Here is a 17,225-nt window from a genome sequence, read left to right as displayed (position 1 = left end):
GCTGGAGTAGAAGCTGAGAGTTCTACAGCTTGATCCTCAGGCAGCAGAAGGGAACCATGTGCTACACTAGGTGTAGCTTGAGCATAGAAGACCTCAAAGCCTGCCTCCACAATGACACACTTCCTCTAACAAGGCCACATCCCCTAATAGTGCCACACCCTATGGGCCTATAGGGGTCATTTTAAATTCGACCACCATACCCACATACCCCCAGTATTGTACGTGAATGGAAGAGTTTCTGGATAAGGTAAGCCATGCAGCGTTCCATTGTGAATGATGAGTAGTGAAGGGGAGAAGGTGGACTCAGTGTGGAGGCGTCTTGAGTTTACTGCTTCACAGGGGAAAGAGTAAATTAATAATGTGAATATTTCAACAGCATCTTCATGCCATTGCACAGGGAGAATAGACTCACTGTAGAAACAGTGAAAGTTCCACGGAGTTCTTGCAAATACAACCATGGCGTTCGGAGGGGTTCTGTTGTTTTCCCAGAGCTGGAGATGGAACCTCAGGTTTCACAGTGACCAGGCAAGCACTCGCACATGGGCATTACACAGCTGGTCCCAGCCTCAAGCTTCTGACTGGATGTGGAGTCAGGCAGGGTCATAGTCTCTATTTGGCCTCATTTCCTCCCGTGTAACTGTCCGTAAGTCTCTGCTCTTCCAAACCTCATTCTCATTTGCAAATGGAGAGGCTAAGTTGGATAATCTGCAGCATACTTTTTACAGCAGGAAATCTCTGGTTTGATGAAATTCTCTGACTATTAAGGAAACTAGAATAATCTTGTTGGTTTTGGTGAGGTGAAGCAGGTTTCTGGGCTGTCACCTGAAAGGAATTTCTTAAACCACAAGCCAGTAAGTTCCAATTTCAATGAGACAACCTGCACTTGAATTTAAATTGCATTTTAAAAAGTCAAATCCCTCTGCAGTCTGTCTGCATGGATTTAACCCCCTGACTGTTTCAAAATGACTTTCAAAACAAACAAAAAAAAGCAAGAGGATCAATGATTATATTAAAAAGATAATTCTAATAATATTACTCTCTCACAAGGAAAAGAGAAAACTAAAACCTCTCACTATTAGCTATTGTGGGAATCAATTTTTTTTTTATCATTGTGAAATGTGGAAAGTCTGGAAAAAGACACCCCCTAACCTTGCTGGGACTCCAGCAGCTGCTGTATCAGGAAGCACCGCTGCCCAGGGCTCAGCAGCAAAAGCCTTTCCATGCCTGAGTACAAAAGAGATTTGTCAAGTGACATGCCTGCTCTGCCTGTCTTAGACTCATGGGTGGGTGTGGGGGAGCACACACTCAGCCCACACTCATGTATGGGAATCAGAACTCTGGAGGCTGGACATTGTAAGAAGCACCTATCTATAACAAAAGACTGGATAAGTGCAGGTCTAAAAGGATGCTCAAAGGGAAAACCTTTGCAGAAATGACAGTGCTGCCTCAGGGGTTCAGAGTGCTTGCTGCTCTGTAGTGAGGTTAGGGTGAGGACCCAGCTCTCAGCTGCCTGTAACTCTAGCTCCAAGGGAGCTGATGTCTTCTTCTGACCTCCAGGATACAGACACATATGGACATACAGACAAACACACATAGACACAGACACACAGAGAGACAAACACGCACAGAGTGATACACAGACACACAGAGATATATACACACACTCACATACACACACACACACACACACACACACATGCATACACACATCCATGCACGCACTAAATAAATAAGTAAATCCTGGAGCTGGAGGTAGTGGGACGGTTCAAGTAAACCCATTTGCTGCTGAAGCCTGAGTTTGATTCCTGAGTCCCACATGGGGGATGGAGAGAATTAACTCCCAAAAGCTGCCCTCTACCTTACCTACCCGGGTACACAAATAAATAAATGTAACAATCATAAAAAAAAGAAAATGACCCAGAGCCCTTCAGAAGAAAGGATGTTTGATATTAATTTATCAACATGTAATTAGGACTAAGATTCAAATATATACTCTGTCAAGTGTAAAGATTCTGCCTTTTGACTTCTAGTTCCCAGTACAGCTTCTGTCTACTAAAGGCAAGAGAGCATGGGCCTTCACTGTAGCTCTGTCCCGGGGTTCTGGAGCCATGCTTCAGACTTCATGACCCTTTCTGTCCAGCTGCACGCCGGTCACTCTCTTGATGTGCCTCGTAGCATAGTTCTGGGAAGTGGTAAGATGAGCTTAACAAAGGAGCCGCAGCCAGGTCCCCTCTGTTCAGAGGAAGAGGATAATTTTGAATTAAATACAAGAATTACATGATGTGAAATGGAAACTAACTACTCCCTGCAGAAACTATAATTGCTTTTTTTTTTCTTTTCTTTGTTGTTTTGTTTTGTTTTGCACACCTAGAGTCACACTGGGCAGCACTTACCAATCTGGTAGTCTACAGTCAAGCCAAAGACTTTCGCTGTTGCGTTTGATTTCAGATATTATATTTTCCTTTATTACATTAATTGACATAGATCAATAGCACCTTAATTACCATGTAAATTTAATTTGTTTAATAGTTTCCAGCACACCATTTGTTCAAATGTATGATGATGTCTTTTCAGTGCCCTAAGTTAGGAGAGTCCTACACAGGTCACAAAGCACGTACCTTTTCAGTATAAGATAAAGCTGGAATGCTACACCCACCTGGCAGAGCTCCAGGAAGGATGCCTTCAGCTGTCCGGTTCTGTGACCAGGTTACTCAGTGGCTCTCCCCTCAACGAAGTGTTTGGAAAGTTCTAGCAAACCTGGCTCTTTGCCAAGCAACCAGGGGTGCATTTTCTCCTTGTAAATTGAATGAAACACCTCTAGGCAGACCCACCCATGGACAGCGCCGGGAACAGCTGCGTGGAATTAAATGGCATTTGTGCCTTGTATTGGTGATGGCCAAGAGCCAGGAATTCTACGGGCCAGCTGCTTACAGCCTACAGCACGCACCAAGAGCCAGATTGATGGTGGCTGGAGCTGCAGCCTCTCTGCGGACAGGCTGGGAATAGTTAATTTCTCTATTAAAGAATGTGGTGGGGCTGCTCCTCACTCCAGGCTCGGCTTTCCAGAGACTTGAGGAACTCTCACATGTCTACACAAGAAAAGAGAGAATTCAACAATTTTGCTACAGATTCAAAGACCATCATGCAATTAATCCAGCCAAAAAATGCCACAGGCATGTGTCCTCAGACCCGAAGAGTAATTACCTAGTGTGTTCACGTGCAACTATTTATCCAATCGATCTTATATTTAGCTACTTATTTTTGAGGTAGCTGACCTCAGCCTTACAGTCCTCCTGCCTCAGCCTCCAGAGTAGCTGGGAGTAGAGGCTTGCACTACTCTGCCAGGCTTTATGACACATTTGAGCACTAGGGTTAGAACTAGGAAGGCTTGCTAGTAGGAAGTTATTATTTCTTTCTCCCAGATAAATATGAAGATTATCTGGGAGATGAAGTGTGCTGCAGCAGCTGAGACTCTCCTGTGGTGGGAACCAGGCTCCTCGGGTGACAAGCTGACAATGCTAAGTGAAGGCAACTCCTTATATAGATAGAACTGAACAGAGAAGCCAGAACAAGACTCAGATGTCTGCAGGAATTTATTGTACAGTGAAGTCTGTGGTTTGAATCAGTGAAGAAGGTGCAGGTTGTATGGGACAACTTAGGAAAGAGCAGAGTACAATCTTACACCTTAGGTTATTCTTTCTGTCTAGATCTTCACTGATTGTCATGTGAGAAATCTTTTGCAATAGCTTCTGGTTGTGAACTAGCCAGTTGCATTACGTGTTTCAGCCAAAGGCTTGCTCTTAGAACCAAAACTGCTGACCATTTAACACCTAGTAACACTTTCTCATTTAGTTCTGTGATTTGTTTGGTGTCTATCCTGCTGCCAGCTGGAAGGATGGATATAACTCTGTATATTATTTCCCTGAAGATTTGCACGCCTTGTTTCTGACTATGATCCCCAGCACCTGTGTTCTCTGCCTTCCTAGTTGCAAAGTACTGACTTTGCTCAGATAACTGACCGAGTGGATAGGAGGTGTTTGTTTGTTTGTTTGTTTGTCTTTGATTTGTTTTGGGTTTGCTTAGTGTATATAGATATCTCTAACTCTACACTTGACCTAGTTCATCTCAAGGACTATTTATATGAGGCTTGTTTCTAGCCACTGAGACACGGGAAAGGAAGAATTGTGGGAAAACACCTGGAAAAAAAAAGTTTTAACTTTTCTAAGACCAAAAGGAGGAAAAACATCCCTCCTTTTCCATTTTGTGAGGTGCTTTCTCATTTGCATGCAGGACCAAACAGCCATCCTTTACTTGTGCGAAGAGACAGTCAATGTCGAGGCCACCAAAGATGAAGCTAACAGCCAGAAGGTGGAGGGAGCCATGGTCCATGTCACTGATGTGGTGAATGGACTTCCTGCAGCTACTCTTCTTCTGGACTACATCACAAATCCGAACACATTTTCTTCATCATTGAATCAAGTAGATTGTCTGTGTGATGTAGAATCCTAGAGTGGTCTGTGAATGTTGCATACACAATGAAATGCACACATAGAATGAGAAGACATCCTTAAACAGCGAGCTCAACATTGTCTTCAGGTAGATTCTCTGGCCTCTCAGAGTAGCATTTTGTCACATTTTGTGGGCTAACTCTAGACAATATTACTATAGCAGAGGCACGATCAGGATGTTTATGTAGTTGAGAAACACTGATGGCAATACTGAAAGGGGGGGTATGTCAAAATTTACAATCTTATTTAAGGTTAAAACATTTTCTTTCTTTTTTTATTTTTTGTTTTTTGAGACAGGGTTTCTCTGTATAGCTATGGCTGTCCTGGAACTCACTTTGTAGACCAGGCTGGCTTCAAATTCAGAAATCCGCCTGGCTCTGCCTCCAGAGTGCTGGGATTAAAGGTGTGCACCACCATGTCCAGCTAAACATTTTCTTTCTTTGTTTCTTTCTATTTATTTTAGTTTTTGTTTGTTTGGGTTTTTTTATTTTTTTTTGCTTTTGTGTTTGTTTTGTTTTGTTTTTTTTCCTAAACACATTTTCTCGGTGTAGCCCTGATTGTCCTAGAACTTATTCTATAGCTCAAGTTGGCCTAGGATTCAGAGATCCATTTGCCTCTTCCCCCTGAGTGCTGGGATTAAAGGTGTGTGCCACTATGCCCAGCTGAAACATTTTCTTATACTCCAAATAGAATTGTCTGTAATTTTAGTTTCTTGGCATTAATGAAAGCAAACCTATCAAAAATATATTCAAAATGTACTTCAGGAAAAAAATCTGTATATAGGCTTGTGTGATCTTCCTCTTCAGAATATCAAGTGGCATGACCATGACAGCGTTGAGTTCTGATTTTATTTGAAATATTGATGGGAAGGTGTTTTTTTTTTTCCTTTTTTCTTTTTTCATTTTCAAGGTCCAGATGTCTGTTGGAAAACTCAGAATAATAATGGCTTAATAGCGGTTTAATAGTTTGCTCTCCTGTAAAAGCTGTTTGGAAGCAGTTTTCATGGGCAAATGTCCTTGTTCCTATGTTGGTTACTTCTTCACTGTTGATCTGACATTCTCAGAGCCTGCTCTACATCCAAGATGGCTGCCTAACCTCAGAGCCTGCTCTACATCCAAGATGGCTCCCTAACCTCCAGTCATGTCTTCCAATTTCCAGTCAAGAGGGGAACGCATGCCACCCATCTTCCCCTTAATGACATTCTTTGGAAAACAATTGATATCACATTGACTGATATTTAGTATTTATAATAGAGTCCGGGAAAAGTTTTGAATAATCAGTTAAATAAAATCTGGGTGTCTAGAAATCGGGATTCACATTCTGTGGAAGAGAATAGATCCTAATGACAGTGGGCTGCTTGTAGTGTAGTGCAGATACAGAGAGATCTGCCTCCTCCCTGACTTGGACAGCTGTCAAGTGAGCCGATTCTCACTATGGAGTGAAGGGATTTGACTTACTGTTACAGATGAAGCGTCTAACTGCCATATCCTTTTCAATGTGTTACTGGTGTTGAGTTGTGACGTAGCTGCTTCCTTCCATTGGATTCTATGGCTGCTCTCTTGTTTTGCTGTTGAAACCCCAGAATGATGAGCACTAGTGCCCTTCATGCTTGTGAGGAAGTGCATTGCTCAGAGCCCTTAAATGTTCTCTTCTGCTTCGAGTAACAGGGCCTCAAGCATGCCAGGTGGGTGTTCACCATGACGCCACACCCCAGCCCGGTGTCTTACCCTTCTGATAACCATTTTGGAGTATAGAACCCTAGATTGGTTAAATATAATATCTTTTAAAAGTTTATGTGTTCTTTCACTGACAAATAAATAATGTATATGTCTATTGTGTCCATGTGTATTAACATGTATAGACTGTCAGCATCAGCAAACAGGACCCACTCTGAGGTAGAAGAGAACTGATTCCACAAAACTTCCCCCGACCCTACAATAATAATACAAACAAGAGAGTTTTAAAAGGGGGTACATTGTGATTAAAAATATGTATGTGTTACTAGTAGGATAGGTAAGTAGAGCTAAGATAGATTATCATAAACATAATTCTCTTTTTGTGTGAAGAAATTTAAAACCTACACTCTTAGCAATCTGGAATATGATAAATTATTATGAACTACAGTTATCATGTTGCACAGCAGAGCTCTTGAATTCATTTTCATATTTAATTGAAACTTTGTATCCTTTGGTCAACAGCAGCCCTTGGGAGCCATACTTGTGGGCTGTTTCTACAAAGTGAACATTTTTAGATTTTACATTTGGGCAGGATCATGTGCCATTTGATTTTTCCACTCAGCACACCTTCAAGGTTCAAGCTCATTATTGCAATGACAGCATTCCTTCCTTTTAAGGGGCTAAGTAGTATTCTATTGTATGCAAACACCACTTCTCCATCCATTCACCCTCTGACAGATTTTTATGTTGCTTCTGTATGCTGGCTGCGGTGGATAGTGCCACAGAGGCTGAAATAGCTCTTTCATTACCCAGTTCTGCAGTGGTTCTCAACCTTCCTAGTGCTGCGACCCTTTAATACAGTTCCTCGTGTTGTAAACCCTAACCATAAAATTATTTTCATTACCACTTCATAACTATAATTTTGCTGCTGTTATAAATTATAATGTAAATATCTGATATGTAGGATATCTTGTGACCTCTGTGAAAGGATCATTCGATCCCCAAGGGGTCATGACCCACAGTAGAGCCACTGTAGGAGTGAGTCATATGGTACTTCCATGCATAGCTCTTTTGAGGCACTTACCATAGCAACTGTGCTAATTCACCTCCCGCCAATAGCATGGAAGGCTTTCTTTCCTTTACATCTTCTCCAATACTGTCTCTTCTTCTTTTGTTGTTGTTTGCTTTTTAATAATAGCCATATCTCAGTGTAGTTTAAATCTGCACTTCTCAGATGATCAATGACAGCATTTTCTCATACACATGTCATTTGTATGCCGTATACTGACAGATGTCTGTTTAAGGACTTAGCCCATTTACATATTAATATTATTCGTTTTCTTCCTGTTGAATTATTTGCAATCCTAATAAGTTGCAGATAGTGACTGTCTTAATTAGGGTGTTATTGCTATGATGAGACACCATGACCGAGATAACTCTTGGTCATGTTTAAATGTTTAAAGGAAACTTTTTTTTTTCCCCGAGACAGGGTTTCTCTGTATAGCCCTGGCTGTTCTGGAACTCACTCTGTAGACCAGGCTGGTCTCGAACTCAGAAATCTGCCTGGCTCTGCTACCCAAGTTCTGGGATTAAAGGTGTGCGACACCACTACCCGGCTAAGGAAAACATTTAATTGGGGCAGGCTTACAGAGGTTTGGTCCATTATCATTATGGTGGCAAGCATGGCAGTATCCAGGCAGGCATGGTGCTAGAGCTGAGAGTTCTATATCTTGATCCGAAGGCATCCAGGAGCTGAGTGTTTCACAGTGGCAGTAGCATTAGCACTTAAGGCCTCAAAGCCCTCCTCCATAGTGACATACTTCATCTAACAAGGCCATAGCTCCTCCAATAAGGCCACACTTCCTAATTGTGACACTGTTTGGCCAAGCACTCAAATGCATTAATCTATGGGGACTATATCTATTCAAACCACCACAGTGTCCCTTTACCAGATCAATTGCAGACTATGTCTCCTATTTTGTAGACTGTCTTTTCACACAATTGTCTTGACTGTGCTGACATGTTTAAGTTTGATACCACCCATTTGTCTGTCTTTGCTTTTCTTCTCTGTGCTTTCAGTGATAGACAAACACACCATCTCCTGTACTGATGTCTTAAAGCATCTGACTGTACATTTTTCTATTAGTTTTGTGTCTTATGTGTGTAAATCTTTAAAACATTTTGAGTTGGTTTTTTTTTGTACATGGTGTTACACATGGTGCCATTTCATTTTGCATGTGAGTATTCATTTACTGGAGAGCTATGTTCCTTTCTCGTTATGCGTGTTTTGCACCTTTGTTAAAAAACAATTTGTCATAATGGAAGAATTTATTTTAGTTCCTCTATTTTTATCCCATTTTTCTATGTGTCTGTTTTTATGCCAGTACCATTTTGGTTTGATTACAGTAGCCTTGTATTTTGAAGGTAGGTGTATAAGGAATTTAGTACAGAAGGAAATGTACTTCAACACAATAAAGGCCATCTATGAAAAGCTCACAGCTAACAAGATATAATATGAAAAGTTGGAAATTTGTTTCTCTTGAGTCAGGGACAAGACAAAGATAATTGTTTATCTTGCCTTTGCTATTTCACACAGCACTGAAAACCCTAGGCACAGCAGTAAAGTAAGAGAACTTAATTAGAGGTACAGACCACACCAGTCAGAACAAGTAAGAGGGCCACCTGTCCTTGGAACCCTCCCACACCCTCTGTTCAGATCTCAAGTTTGAAGCCACTGATACTCTTCGCACTCCACTGCCCATTCTCACCCCTATACAAGTGTGTATCTGCTGCTTACATGTAGACCATGCCAGTCTGAAGAACAGGTTCAGGCCACGTGTAGGTCAGAAAAACAGATATGAGAACTCAGACAAGGCTCATTGCTAGAACAAGGGCCACAGCAGCCAACAGAGCTCTAATCCCCAACTTGGGCTGAGACTCCCTGCTGGGCCAGAGACCATACCAGTGACCAGAACCACAGATAGGTGGTAGGTGGCCCACCCATAGCCTTTCTTCTCTCAGTGCCCCCATGCTATCCTCAATTGCTACTCCCCTCCTCATCACTGTGTCCTACCCCAAAACTCGGGCAGAGACCCTTGCTGGACCAAAGGCCAAATTAGCTGCCAAAAGTCCAGCTCCCAACTCTGATGGAGACTCCCTGATAGACCAGAGGTCATATGTAAGACACCAGAAATACAGACCAAAAGAAGAACCAGAAACCAAGAGACAAAACACTCCTTTGACAAAAACAAACTCACAAACCAACACCAAGATCTATAATAACCCCAAACCCAGATGCCAGCATAAGAACAATACCAACACTGGGCGGTGGTGGCTCACGCCTTTAATCCCAGCACTTGGGAGGCAGAGGCAGGTGGATTTCTGAGTTCAAGACCAGCCTGGTCTACAAAGTGAGTTCCAGGACAGCCAGGGCTACACAGAGAAACCCTGTCTCAAAAAAAAAAAAAAAAAAAAAAAGAAAAAAATCAACAACAGCCGGAGCAATGTGGCACCACCAGAGCCCAGCTATCCTACTACAGCAAACCCTAAATATTCTAACACTGCTGAAGCACAAGAGACAAACCTTAAAACCAACTCTATGAAGATGTTAGAGGTCCTTAAAGATGAAATGAATAAATCCCTTAAAGATATTCAAGATGGGTAAGTGGTTAAGACTACTTTTCCAGTGGTCCCACTTTCAATCCCCAGCAACAACATGGTGGCTCAGAACTCTCTGTAATGGGATCCTCTTCTGATGTGTCTGAAGAGAGTCACAGTGTACTCACATGCAATAAATAAATAAACAAACAAACAAACAAACAAATCTCCTTTTTAAATTAGATTTTTCTTTATTTAAATTGCAAATGTCATCCCCTTTCCTGGTTTTCCCTCCAAAATCCCCCCTATACCTTTCCCCCTCCCCCTGCTCACCAACCCACCTACTCCTGCTTCCTGGCCCTGGCATTCCCCTATACTGGGGCATAGAACCTTCACAGGACCAAGGGCCTCTCCTCCCATTGATGAGTGACTAGGCCATCCTCTGCTACATATGCAGCCGGAGCCATGAGTCCCTCTGTGTGTTTTCTTTGGTTGGTAGTTTTAGTCCCAGGGAGCTCTAGGGGTACTAATTAGTTCATATTGTTTTTCCACCTAAAATAAATCTTTAAAAAAAATGCAGGAAGAAACAAACAGGCAAAGGAAATTAATAAAACTGTTCAAGACCTGAAAATGGAAATAAAAGCAATAAATAAAACACAAACAGAAGGAATTCTGGAGATGGAAAATCTAAGTAACTGAACAGGAACTATAGACATAAGCATCAGCAACAAAACACAAGAGATGCAAGAAAGAATCTCAGGCATTGAAGATACAATAAGAAAATAGATACAAAAATCAAAGAAAATGTTAAATCTAAATTTTTTTCTTTCCCTTTCTTTCTTTCTTTCTTTCTTTCTTTCGTTCGTTCGTTCTTTCTCTAGATAGAGTTTCTCTGTGTAGTCCTAGCTTCCTGGAACTCACTCTGTAGACCAGGCTGGCCTCAAACTCAGAAATTTGCCTGCCTCTGCCTCCCAAGTGCTGGGATTAAAGGTGTGTGCCACCACTGCCCGGCAAATCTAAAATGTTATGATGTAGAACATCTGAGAAATCTGGAACACTACAAAAAGACCATGCCTAAGAATAACATAAAAGAGAAGAAGAAGAATCCAAGCTCAAAGGCTCAGAAAATATTTTTAACAAAATTACAGAAAATGTTCCTGATCTAAAGAAGGACATGCCTGTAGAGGTACTAGAAGCTTACAGAATACCAAATAAATTGGACCAGAAAAAAAGTCCCCTTTCCACGTAATATTCAAAACACTAAACTTACAGAACAAAGAAAATATATTAAAAACTGCAAAGAAAAAGGCCAAACAATATAAAAAGACCCATTAGAATTATACCAAATTTTTCAATAGAGACTCTAAAATCCAGAAGGGCCTGGAAAAATGTCTTGCAGACTCTAAGAGCCCACAGATCTCAGCCCAGACTATTATACCCAGCAAAACTTTCAATCACCAGAGATGGAGATAACAAGATATTCCATGACAAAAATGTAAACAATATCTATCCACAAATCCAGATTTTACAAAAGGTACTAGAAGGAAAACTCAAACCCAAGGTTAACTATACCCATGAAAACACAGGAAATAAATAATCTCACACCAGCAAAACCAAAAGGAAAGCCCATGCATGTGCATACCTGCACAAGTGCACACACATATATGTATATACACACACCACCACCACCACCACCATCACCACTACTACCACCACCACCACCACTACTAACAGCAACAACAAAATGACAGAAATTAACAATCAGTAAGACAACTAAAGGAGATCAAGAAATAAAAATTGGAAGGAAAGAAGCCAAAGTATTGCTATTCACAGATGATATGATAGCATGCATAAGTGACCCTCAAAATTCTACCAGAGAACTCTTATAGCTGAATATAAGATTAATTTAAAAAATCAGTAGCCCTTCTATATTCAAATGACAGGCTGAGAAAGAAATCAGGGAAACATCTTTCATAATAGCCACAAATAATATAAAATGCCTTGGCTGTATCGCTAATCAAGTAAGTGAAAGGCCTGTATGACAATAACTTCAAGTCTCTGAAGAAAGAAATTGAAGAAGATATCAGAAGATGAAAAGATCTCCCCATGCTCATGTATAAGTAGGATTTAACATAGTAAAAATGGTCATCCTACCAAAAACAATCTATGAAATCTTCTTCAAAATTCTAACATAATTCTTTACAGACCTTGAAAGAACAAAACTTAACTTCATATGAAATAAAAAACAAAAAACACAGGATAGCTAAAACAATCCTGAACAATAAAAAGAATTTCTGGAGGTATCAACATACTTGACCTGAAGGTGTACTACATGGCAATAGTAATAACAACTGATACACACACACACACACACACACACACACACACACACACAAAGGTTAACCAATGTAATCAAAGACTCAGAAGTAAATCCACAGAACTATAGACACCTGATTTTTTGATAAAGAAACCAGAAATAAACAAGGGAAATAGAAAGCATCTTCTTCTTACAGATGGTGCTGGTGTAACTGGATATCTGCATGTAGAAGAATGCAAATATATCTGTCAACCTCACAAAGCTCAAGTGTAAGTGGATCAAAGGTCTCACATAAAACTGGATACGCCGGGCGGTGGTGGCGCACGCCTTTAATCCCAGCACTTGGGAGGCAGAGGCAGGTGGATTTCTGAGTTCGAGGCCAGCCTGGTCTACAAAGTGAGTTCCAGGACAGCCAGGGCTACACAGAGAAACCCTGTCTCGAAAAAACAAAACAAAACAAAACAAAACAAAACAAAACAAAACAAAACAAAACAAAACAAAACAAAACAAAACAAAAAAAACTGGATACACAGGAGACAAATTCCTGAACAGAACACCAACCGCACAGGCACTAAGGTCAACAATTAATAAACCGAACCTTATCAAAGCTTCTATGAGGCAAAGGGCACTGTCAACAGGACAAAACAACAGCCTACAGAACTGGAAAAGATTCTCACCAACCCCACATCCAACAGAAGACTGATATCCAAAATACATAAAGAACTCAAGAATCTAGACATCAACAAAACAAATAATCCCATTACAATATGAGATATAAGTCTAACTAGAGAATTCTCAAGAGAGGAATCTCAAGTGGCCTAGAAACACTTAAAGAAAAGTTCAACATCCATAGCCACCAGGAAAATGCAAATCAAAATGACAGTAGTACCTGTCAGAATGGCTAAGATCCAAACAGCCCATGCTAGTGAGGATGCAGAGCAAGAGGAACACTCTTCCATTGTTGCTGGGAACGCAAACTAGTACAGGTACAGCCAGTTTGGAAAACAATATGGCGATTTCTAAGAAAATTAGTAATTAATCTACCTCACGAGCCAGCTATACCCCTCCTGGGCTTATGCCCGAAGGATGCTCCATCCTGCTACAAGGGCATTTGCTCAACTACGGTCGTAGCAGCTTTATTCATAATAGCCAAAAATGAGAAACAACATTGATGTCCCTCAGTCAAAGAATGGATAAAGCAAATGTGATACATTTACACATTAACTCAGCTGTTAAAAAGGTGACAGCATGAGGTTGGGGATTTAGCTTAGTGGTAGAGTGATTGTTTAGCAAGCACAAGGCCCTGGGTTTGGTTCTCGGCTCTGGAATAAAAAAAAAAAATGATATCATGCAAGTTGCAAGGAAATGGATGGAACTAGAAAAAAAATCATCCTGAGTGAGGTTACTAAGACCCAGCAAGACAAACATGGTATGTATCCACTTATAAGTGGATATAAAGTAAAGGATAATCATGCTACAATACATAGACTGAGAAAAGCTAAATAACAAAGAGGGCACAATGGGGACACAAGGATCTTCCTGAGAAGGGGAAATAGAACAGATTTCACAGTGGACTGAGAATGAGGAGGGGTCAGGTCAGGAGATGGCAGGGGAGAGAGAATACTGAGGGGAAAACTAGACTTGGGGGACATTTTGGGGTCGAGGTATAAACCTAGCACAGTGGAAACCCCCTGGAATCCAAGAGGGTAACCCTAATGAAGTCTCCTAGTAATGGGGCATACAGAGCCTGAACCAGCCAAGGCTTCCAGTGGAGGGATTAGGACCCTTACCTGTGGCCTCCCTTCCCCCCAGCCTGGAACCTGCCTGCTCAAGGGTGGAGCTACCGGCTCATTCGTCCTGCCACGCCTACCTACTGCTGGAACCTGCCTTTGCTGCCTGGAGGCACACACGTGTTCGTCCTGCTACTGGACCCTGAGTTACTTGGCGGGAAGTTGGGTTCCCTCCCCCTTCCTTTATTAACTGAGTGTCTGGAATTAATAAAATTGAGCCTTGATCAGAACTTGTTGTCCTGGCTCCATTCTTTTCTTCCGCCCCGTCTAGATTCCTCTCTTTTCAGAGAACTGCCATTTTCAGTTGAACCGTTCGTGTTGTGGACTGCGGGCAGGCCGCAACACTTACCCAACCACAAAACCTTTGACTTACAATTTATTCTGCCTGCAAGATGTGCTGGGGTAAAAGTGATGCAGCACTTCTGGGAAAAGCCAACTGATGACTGGTCCAAACTGAGGCATATGCCATGAGAGGGGACCTACTCCTGCCTGGAGACCCCGGAACCACAGACTAGATAACTCAGAGACCTAGGATAGAAGTGAACATGACTGGCAACAGCAGCAGCAGTAGCAGCAGCAGCAGCAGCAGCAACAACACAGCAACAATAACAACAGTCAATAGAATGATTCCTAATGATATTCTGCTCGGCTTGAAGACCAGAGCCTAGCATAATCATCATCTGCTAGGGTTCATCCAGCAACTGATAGGAGCAGATGCAGAAACCCATAGCCAACCAATAGGCAGAGCTCAGGGAATCCCACAGAGGAGGGGGAAGAAGAATTGTAGGAACCAGAGGGGTCAAGGACACCACAAGAAAACTCTCACACAATCAACTATCCGAGACTCCTAGGAGCTCACAGAAACTGGATAGACCATGAAGGAGCTTGTATGGGTCTGACCTAATCTCTTGGCATAAATGTTATGATTGTGCAGCTTAGTGTTCATGTGGGGCTCTTAACAGTGGAAGTGGGGGTGTCTCTGACTCCTTTGCCTGGTTTTGTGGCCCTTTTCCTCCTACTGGGTTGCCTTGCCCAGCCTTGATATGAGGGCTCATGCCTAGCCTTATTGTGATGTGTTGTGCCATGTTTGGTCAATATCCTTGGGAGGCCTGCTGTTTTTCTGAAGCGAAATGGAGGAGAATTGAATCTGGGGAAGAGCGGGGTTGGGGTGGGTGGGGGGACTGGGAGGAGAGGAGGGAGGGGAAACTGCTGATAGGGTGTAATATATGAAAGGAGAATTAATAAAAAGAAAAATAAGAGAAAGAAATTAAAGGCAACCAAATGAAAAGGAAAATGTTCAATTGTCCTTGATTGCAATCAACATGATTTAGTGTAGAGAAAACCCCACGGAACCCAAACAAAGCTGTTAGAAATGATTAATAAATCTAGTAAGGTTTTAGGGTGTAATACCAACTCTCAAAGCCCAGTAGCTATTCTATATACTAGCTATGAAATATCAAAACACACAAACAAAAAACCAAAACCACAAAAACTAAGCACACAAATCTCATTTACAATAACAACTAAAACCAAAAGCAAACAAAACTTAGGAAGAAGTCTAACCAAAGAGATGAAGGGCCGATAGAGAGAGAACTGAAAACACACTGAAGGCTGGGGACACAGCTCAGAGGTGCAGTGCTGGCCTAGAATGTAGGCTATAAAATAAAGCACTATAAAATAAAAATGGATAAAATAATAAGACAGACAAATGGAGAGACATTCTATATTGGTGAATTAGAAAATTAACGCCAGTCGTGGTGGCATATGCCTTTAATCCCAGCAGGCGGATTTCTGAGTTTGAGGCCAGCCTGGTCTACAAAGTGAGTTCCAGGACATCCAGGGCTACACAGAGAAACCCTGTCTCGAACCCCCACCCCCCAAAAAAGAAAGAAAATTAACATTGCTAATATTCCTGCACTATACAAAGAAATGTACAAACTCATGGCAATCCCTGTATAAATTCCAATGATACTTTTCACAGACATAGATAAAATAATGCACAAAAGACCCTGTATAGACAACCAAGTTGGAAAAGAATAATCTTGGTGTCTCTTTCCCCCCCCCTCTCTCTCACACACACACACACACACACACACACACACACACACACACATATAAAACCAACCAAACAAAAAGCTCAAACATGAACAAAGTGAAGGTGGTGTGATGGTTTGCATATGCTTGTCCCAGGGAGTTGCACTATTAGAAGGTGTGGTCTTGTTGGAGGAAGTGTGTCACTGTGGGGGTAGGCTTGGAGACCTTCTTCCTAGCTGCCTGAGGATGCCCAGTCAGTCCCTGGCTTCCTTCAGATAAGATGATGTAGAACTCTCAGCTCCTCTTGATCCATGTCTGCCTGGATGCTGCCATGCTCCCACCTTGATGACAATGGACTGACCCTCTGAACCTGTAAGCCAGCCCCAATGAAATGTTGTCCTTATAAGACTTGCCTTGGTCATGGTGTCTGTTCACAGCAGTAAAACCCTAACTAAGACGGGGAGTGAAAGTTATGCTAGGCACTTGCTTTATGCAAACAGGGTGCACCAGAACCACAGGGTGCACGCCTGTGGGCGTGGCCAAATGACACCAATCTTGGACTTTGACTAGGTAGTGATTGTGTCTCATCCTGTTGGTAAGAGCTCAACTTCACCAGTCTCATAAGACTGGTTAATAAGCAAGAAGGAGGAGGAGAAGGAAGAGGAGGAAGAGAAGGAGGAGGAGGAAGAGAAGGAGGAGGGGGATTTGATGATGTCCCTGAAGTCTCAGGCATTTGAGTACTTGGTACCCAGGTGCCATTCTTTAGGAGGTTTAAGAGGTGTGGCCCTGTATACATCACTGGAGGTGGGGTTTGAGGGTTTAGTGATGTCATTGCTAGTTCATTTTCTCAGCTTCCTTCCTATAGTTCAAGATATGAGCCTCCTGCTTCTACTCCAGCCACCATGAGTACTGCTTGCTGACATGCTGATCTAACTGAGATAGATGAATTAGAACTGAGTATAACTATATGCATAAAATGCCATAACAATATCCATTATTTTATATGCTAACTTAAATTCATTTTTTGAAAAAGAGTTAAAATTAATTCAGAGAGTATTTGTCAAATACTACCTATTTGGTGTCTCTATATTTTCTACCTGAGGACAGTGCCCCTCTTACCTCAGCCCTGCTCGTCCTGGGGCACACAACCCACCTATGCTGACAATTCAAGCTGTGCAGACAATTCAGATGTGCAGGCAATCCAGATGTGCAGGGTGGTGGAATCTGATGAGTGCCTGCCAGTTTCCCTTGAGGGGCGTAAAGCTCCTCAAATCTGAAGATGCGATTTCCTCACAGGTTCTCT

The 17,225-nt window shown here is 41.9% G+C and overlaps 1 long non-coding RNA gene across 1 annotated transcript in view; it reads right to left on the bottom strand.

Annotated features, from left to right (window-relative positions):
• Positions 1 to 1,980: 1,980 nt before the first annotated feature.
• Positions 1,981 to 17,225, bottom strand: part of LOC147000239 (uncharacterized) — a 52,284-nt gene continuing 37,039 nt past the window's right edge. Inside the window, exons 3-4 of the long non-coding RNA XR_015046096.1 lie at positions 2,657 to 3,089; positions 1,981 to 2,230 (exon numbers count right to left, since the gene is read on the bottom strand). This is a non-coding gene — a long non-coding RNA (uncharacterized LOC147000239). The remainder of the gene's footprint in view (positions 2,231 to 2,656; positions 3,090 to 17,225) is intronic.

The sequence above is a fragment of the Mus caroli genome, unplaced genomic scaffold, assembly GCF_978045245.1.
Source record: "Mus caroli unplaced genomic scaffold, Mus_caroli_1 scaffold_19, whole genome shotgun sequence".
NCBI classification, from domain to species: domain Eukaryota; kingdom Metazoa; phylum Chordata; class Mammalia; order Rodentia; family Muridae; genus Mus; species Mus caroli.
This window is presented reverse-complemented; position numbering and strand designations above follow the sequence as displayed.